The 7,621-nt window shown below is 39.4% G+C and overlaps 1 protein-coding gene across 1 annotated transcript in view; it reads right to left on the reverse strand.

Annotated features, from left to right (window-relative positions):
• Positions 1 to 7,621, reverse strand: part of LOC102209817 (probable 2-ketogluconate reductase) — a 14,065-nt gene that overhangs the window by 3,912 nt on the left and 2,532 nt on the right. The gene's annotated exons all lie outside the window — the stretch shown is intronic.

The following is a 7,621-nucleotide window of genomic DNA, read 5'->3' on the forward strand; positions in this document are numbered from 1 at the left end:
GCACAGGGGCAGTGCAGACAACACACCAAATAATAATAATAACAACAATAACAGTCAGAGTCCCCACTGCCCACGGACCCCGAGTCCCCAGAGCCGGGTCCGTGACAGTGATTGTTTACTTAACAACGATAATAATCAAGTAACAATTAAAAATTAGTGACGAGGCAATCCTTTATATCTTAACCCTTATGTGTAACCAAATTCAACAGGTGTAGACGTATTAAACAACGCGTGCGGACATATATGACAGTTATAGACAGATATACTTGACAAAAGGAGCTTTAACAACAACAACAACAGCAATAAAAGCAGCTAGCATTCAATATTATTATCTTATTTTTTTTATTCATCATTTCATAAGAAGCTTTTAGTTAAGGTCACTGCCCCACTTGAGTGGCTCCAAATTGTGGTGGTTTTACACACTTGCCTAACAAGTGAAAGACGCCCAGAGACGCAAATCCGTTTGGGGTTGTGTCAGGAGGAGCATCCCACATAAAAATAAAGAAAGAAATTAAGAAATCATCCTTAAGGTGTGTGGAGAGGAGCAACAAAGTAGTGAAAAGAAATAGGTTTGCATAAAAATTAAGAATTGTTGAACACAGGAAAACAGTATTATCACTGTTTAAGGAAGTTAATTTGAAAGATCATATTTGTTAAGCAAAAATACAGAGAGACTGAAAGAGTCTGGGGCAAAACTGACTAGAAGAGAAGAATAAAATAGGAATAAATGGGGATAGTAGATCCCTTACTGGATTATCAGCCTAATAAAAGATTAAAAGCTAAATAAGTTGAAAATGGAGCTGATTGAATTGAATACAAGTGCAAAAAGGATGAATTGGATCTGGAGCATAAAATAAACTAGATCATAATTATAATATATACAAATTAATAATAGCAATAATAATTTAAACTAATATTAATACTATTAATAATAACAGAGCTGGGATCAAAACCAGATAAATAAATCACACAAACACATAATAAATGAAATAGGGAGGTTTGTGTGGTGTTTGGCAAATGTAGAAGGTAGTGGTGATGATATAAGAACATCTGGTGTGGAGGGTGTGACAGAAAAAAAATAAATAAGAGCATATTTTGGTTAGAAAGAAGATACGAGAATCAAGATGCCATCAACAAATAGATCTAAGTGTAATGCAGGAGTGTAGAGGATAATAATAATGTCTCAGAGATTGCATGTCAAATGTACAGTGAGGTTTAGTTATCACTTAGCTTTGCTATGTGTTGTCTTGCTGTTCATATGACTCGGTTTAATAAACCCTGTTTCAAGAATTCTGCTCTTTTCCAGAGGATCTTTGATTTTAATTGGATCTAAAAACTTGGTTACCTTATTGTCTTCAAAATTTCTGACCCAACATCATTCGTTTCCATCATTTTCCACGCTGCACACACACAATCTGATACTAAATGATACAGGTCACAGGATCTCCCGAATGTCTTCACTGTAAATGAGAAGCTGGACAATACCATTACTTTCTTTAGCTGGCACACAGGTTTGTGCGGGATCATCGCCTTAAGAACCCAAGAGGCAAGTGCTGGAGCCCACAGGTTCCTTACACGCCGGGTATAGCACAGACTGCTCATTCTGGCTGAAAAGTTAGTGATATTATGCATATTAATTACGAGCTCAGTAACAAAGAGCCCGTGGGCTGACAAAATTATTCCACACATTCCTGTGTGCTTGGAGAGCAAGTGTTTTTAAAATAAGTAAGAGAGCTACCTTTCAGCTGAAACCTGGGTGGTTTGTCTCTGCTGCGTCCTCAAACTGGCATGAAGAGCAAGCTGGTGGGAAAAGAGCTTGTTCTAGAGAAATATTAAACACATAAGACCTTACGAGGATTATTTCTTTGACAGCACATTGTGACATGTACTCCCTCCAGCACGGAGAAGAGAGAACGGGAAGAAACCACCGTTCCCAGCGACTGGGCAGGTGGCTGTTTCCTGGATGCTGATTGGTGCACCAGCCTTAGAGAATGATCAAAGGTCAGTCGCCACTGTCCATAAAGAGACAGTCCATGAAACTCAAAGGAAGTTTAGAGTAGCATAACTGGAGGCTATAAAAGCTTTATTTTTTTCACCAAACAACCCACATATGCTCAACCATAAGAATATAAGCCAGTGTAATTTATTATTAGTCTGTGTATTTCATGACGTTATTAAAAGGTATTTACTTTTGCAGTATGAGTCTAACGTATGGAAGAATGCTGTGATATTCCCTGTGCCTGCATCCAGTTATCCCAAATTTCTAAAAGAGTTCAGATGGGTCACGTTCACATCAATCATGATGAAAGTCCTGAAAAACTGGTGAAGTCAGAAAATTTAAGGAAAACTGAGGCTGTGGGAGATGAAGAAGATGTTACAGTAACTCAGACATTTTTTTCTGCTTATCCATTTCAGGGTCACAGAAAAGGCTGGAATCTACCCCAGCTGTAGGAGGGGAGGCAGGTTACACTTATAACAGGTCACCAGTCTGCCTCGGGGCTAACACAACTGCTCCTCGACTGGCCCCACAGCAGCTTGTGCTCCCACCCTTACATCATTTACCCTGAACACCCATATGTGTCAGAGCAGGATGGAAACAGGAGCATTTTTAAACATGCAAGACTGGGACCAGTCGCAGTTCTCGATGATTTTGTTGAACGGTGAGATGAGCCCAAACTTCAATTAAACAGTCTGACACAATGGTCACTGCTTTCAGAAAATGCACTCATACACAAGAAGTCACGTACTTTAAGGGACGGAAGGCAGAATTTTTTGAGTCTAATAAATATCTTAAAAGATTTACTGATTGAAAGCTGAACTTTGAAACAAACTATGAAGCTGCCAGCAGAGGAAGAGAAACTGTCCTCTTTGTGCTGACTAAGAGCTCTTAACGACCAAAAGCTTCTTACAGCACTGAACTCCTCTCTGAGCCTCAAATACTTGGATTTCCACAAGGACACAGATTACTTTGAGCATGCAACCACTAGGTGGCAATCAGACATTAATCTGTGACTCTGGCGTGGAGTGGAGACCTGCTTGAGACTCTGCAACAAATTAAAGCTATGAATCTTCAGGCAGCAGCCATGCTCTATCACGCAATTTGCTAAATATATATGTAACATTATATATATATATATACATTTTTAAAGATTTTATTACATTTTTAAAATCTCTTGTAAACAACTGTTTTTTAGGGAGATAGAAGATATGCTCACTTAGCAGTTTAGCCTCTTAAATTTAAAATAATGACAAAGTACATGAGTGGAGAAAGACTCTTGTTCTAAGTCTGCATGTCAGTAAGTATAATTAGAGAAAGGTACACAGACAGTGTGAAATACTTACTTTCTTACTAAAGAAAGTAAGAAAGTAATGCATGTATTTTGGTTTGAAGTGTTGTGAAATGTTGTGTCATCACATGATTTCACATTACATCATTTAAAACTATTGATACTTTTTAAATAATATAAAATGATCATTTTCAAATTAATGCAGGGTTTGTAGCAAAATGTAAGAATGTAGTGTCTTGTTTTGGTTTGATATTTTTTTATGTGTATATGTGTGTGCGTGTGTGTGTGTGTGTGTGTGTGTGTACACTTGCATATGGTCTGGTTATGAATCAGTGAACAATGATTTGTAAATTATTAAATAGTATTGAGCAGTGTAGGATCACATAAGTGTAAACATCACCCTACTCTTTTTCAGGCATGTAAATTGTGTTGTATAAAAAAACTCAACGTTGTATTTCTTTTGCTTTGTTTATTTTCTGTTTTCATATTTACATGTCAGAAATAAAACATTTAATCAGTCAATCAGTCAAGTATCACGCTTGTCATAAATACACAGTGATAACACCCCTAGTTTGGACGGTAAAATATTTGCAAAGCTTGCATACAAAGCTTGTCTAACCACCTGTCATACATGCATTGTAAGCAAACACAAGTTTGCCAGGAATACTGCTCTGCAGCTGTAGTTCTTTGAGATAAGGTAGAAATGCTAAAATTGAGGAGGGATATTTTAGAGCCACTTTTCTTGTTTGATCAAACACATTTTGTAGTGTTGCTGCAGAGCTTTACATATCACCCTCACCTGATGAACCTGAGGTGTTTGCTTTGATGTAATTGCCTCTGTGTGTGTGTTATGCATCAAAGCATCAGGGAAGGTCATGTGTGCAAGGCGACTGCAGATCAGCAGCTTTCCTGCTTTTTACTGTTGCATAATCTCAGGCTCTCCTCTTCTTCTCCCTCTGTCCTTTCACTCCTCCTCCACACCTGTGTCTGTCTTTTTCTTTTCTCTTTCTCCTCTTCACCGGCTCCTCCCATCCAGCTCGACCTCACCCTTAAGCGTGTACGGAGCTGCAAGCTTCTCTCTTTCTGTGGCCAAGAGTCATTTAGGCTTTCATTAAGCCAGTTCAGATCTCCAGCCAAGCTCCACTTCCATCTGCTGCCACATCTGACAGCAGGTGGCCTTTTAGCAAAGTGCTGACTCACATGGTAAACGCAGCGATTACATCTCCGCCTCATTGCACAGCACTTTCAGTGCTCTTCGTCTCTGATCACGTGATTCGTGTCAGATGAGAAGGTCAAAGGAGAGTTTGGATTTTTGGGGAAATACCAGTTCTTCCAAATAAACACGTCACAATTCATTATGACAGAGTTTGTGGCGTTGCATGTTCGAGTCTCATGTCTAAAGAAAGGTGACAGGTGTTACAGCTGGCCTTAGGTGCCACACTTCACATGACACAGCAAAGAGAGAACAGAGAAAGGAAAAGTCCTTAACTACACTGCCTGTAATAGATCGCTGACATGAGGCCCATCCTTACTCTGCTTATCAGCAGCACACAGCTCTGAAGTCGTGCCTTTTTTTCTCTGTCTGAGCAGATAAAAATAAAACAAAAAGCCATGGAGAGGACACAGGACTTTTATATTTATTCAGTGCTGTCTTATCTACTTCAACATTTTTTATTTTTGTTTTTCATGTATATTTGAAATGTGGAGGAAAACACAAAAATGTGCTTCATTTAGATGATTTTTTTTTCCCTTGCATGAATGTACCCACGAGGGCAATTAGTGGACTTTGATATTACCATGTGAAACATAGTCAAGAACTAAAGCGAAACATAAAGCTCCAGCAGTAAAAAGTTCACATTTGCACAGTTTCTTCTAGATTGTAAGGTGCAAAGGTTTGTGTTCATTTAAATATAAAAAGAAATGCAATAAAAACTCATATTTACTCTTAGATTTAAAAGCTTTTACCATTTATTCAAGTTCTGTCAAATAAATGTTCCCAAAGTTACATATCTCAAAGGTGCTCTACTGGATTTAGATTGTTGTTGAACATTGTAATGTTCAAGAAACCAGTTTGAGAGGATCTGAGCTTTGCAGCAGCCATCAGATGATGCAAGCAACATTTTTTTCTAATCTTCTGTTATCAAATTTCAATCAGCCTGTGTGAACTGCAGCCTCAGTCTCCTGCACGTAGCTGACAGGAGCGGAGGTTGGTGTGGTCTTCTGCTGCTTCAAAGTTCAGAGATGCTCTTCTGTATATGTTGGTTTTAACAAGTAGCGATGCTCAGTTTGAATTTCAGCTGCGTGCCTGAATGCAGTGAATTGTGCTAACAAGGAAAATTAACAGGTGTACCTAAGGTAAGTGGACAATGAGTGCATATTGGCCCTGTTACCTCACGGCACAAACCTTGTTTACTCCCTGCATGTGCCTGGTGGCTGTAGGTGCAGACATGAGCTTCAGTGAAAAATCTGAGTGGTTGGTGAGGCCAGAAAAGCAAACCCATTTCCAGGTGTAATGAGTACCGCATACCTGACCTTTATTTAAAGGTCAGTTTTTCTTCACTTACATTAATGATCAAAATCCTGGAGACTTATCTCTACAACGTACAAACTGCAACAATGCAAACAAGTACATCATATCGACTGTACTTTTAAAGGTACAAAAAGATACTCCACATTGTTTCACTACTATTATTTGAACAAACAAAAGTATCTGATTATTTGGCTGTTCAATTCAAAAAAATGAACAATAACTGAGTAAATAAATAAATGAAAACAGATGGAAGATCTCACGGCTAATTAGGGTAATAGTGACATGAACAAACGAGGGAGGCAGAGACTGACAGCTGAGAAGAAAGGATAAGTTTGGCTTCATCGCTCTGTGAATAACTACACGGGGGACAAAAGTTAGTTGTGCGTGCATCAAAATGAAACTTTTTATTGGTTAAACAACAGGACAGTTTTTCTTAAGAAGTGCTCCTGAATCCCTACTGAGATTTCCATCACAGGAACATGTTTGTTTTTAGCACCATTGGTATTGGTTTCGGGCCTTTTCTCTTTCTTGCAAAGATTTCTCTGTATTCTCTAAATCTTGGTAATCTTATGATGACAAATATTAGGTTGGTGAAGTGTTTGCATACACAGCGGCAAATCCCTCCTGATAGGCTTCTAATATTGCACTTTATCTTTTGTCCCCAAAATTATGTTGTTGGCATTAAATTTAGAAATCCATCCACAAATAACCGATGTGCTGACTTTGTGCCTAAAATAATTTACAAATCACAGCATTCTGTTTGCATAAACTGTATATTTTACACAAGATCCAGACAACTCTGTCGTTGCTAGAGGACATCTGCAATCCATTTCTCTCAGTAAAAAGTTGGACTATTTCATATATATAAAACACCTGTCTTCAATGACTCAGGCCACTCTGTGAAGCTGGGCTATTCTTTCAGAGGACATCCCCTTCTGCAGGTGCTGATGTCGTGCAGAAGCAGAAACCACACACATACATGCAAAGCTGACACCTGAGTCGCTGTGAAGAAGCCTGGCACGCAACGCGCATCGTGTTCTGGTTGAGAATAAATTCACCTGCTGGGTAATCCAGTCAGCCTGAGCATTAGCCTGCCGTGCATGACGTACAGCGCAGCACAGTGAAGTCGCAGGTCAACTCAGTGAAGCTGCTTTTGTGTTCTCATTGCTTCTCTCTGAACTAGCATTTGTCTGCAAATACAAAGACACATAAATAATACTTGGAAATCAGACATGTCTATACAGCATCAATTTGTTAATAACTTTTCGGACCAGTGCCGGGAGAAATTTTTGAAAATAAGAATATAAACTCACTGAGCAGCAAAGACATCATGATGCAATCCTTCATGAGAATCTGAGTGCAAGTTTTTTGAATGTGCAACTTTTCCTTAATAAGATAACAATCCTCAGCCTAGGGATGACTGCGAAACAGCTTAGCTCACCTCCAAACTTTGGCCACACTCCTCAGCAGGTTCAGCAGCTCAAGGCTGGCTCTGTCTGATTAGGTAACAGATAATCATTAAGAAGAGGTTGTTGGGCCTCTGCTGTGCTGCTCAGTGGCTTCTCCATCCAGAACCGCCTACTTAGCCTCATCCGTAAAGCCGCTGTTACCTAATGATGGAGCCCGTGTAGAGCCATGGGCTGACTGATTTAGAAAGACTCTTTGCTGTTTGAGCTGGGGCACACCAGGCTTCACTAGTGTGCGTGTGTGTGTGTGTGTGTGTGTGTGTGTGTGTGTGTGTGTGTGTGTGTGTGTGTGTGTTCAATGGACAGCCAGTCAGATCAATGTTATGCAAACCTATTAG

The sequence above is a fragment of the Pundamilia nyererei genome, unplaced genomic scaffold (genome assembly GCF_000239375.1).
Source record: "Pundamilia nyererei isolate P.nyererei 1_Seehausen unplaced genomic scaffold, PunNye1.0 scaffold00028, whole genome shotgun sequence".
Taxonomy (NCBI): Eukaryota; Metazoa; Chordata; class Actinopteri; order Cichliformes; family Cichlidae; genus Pundamilia; species Pundamilia nyererei.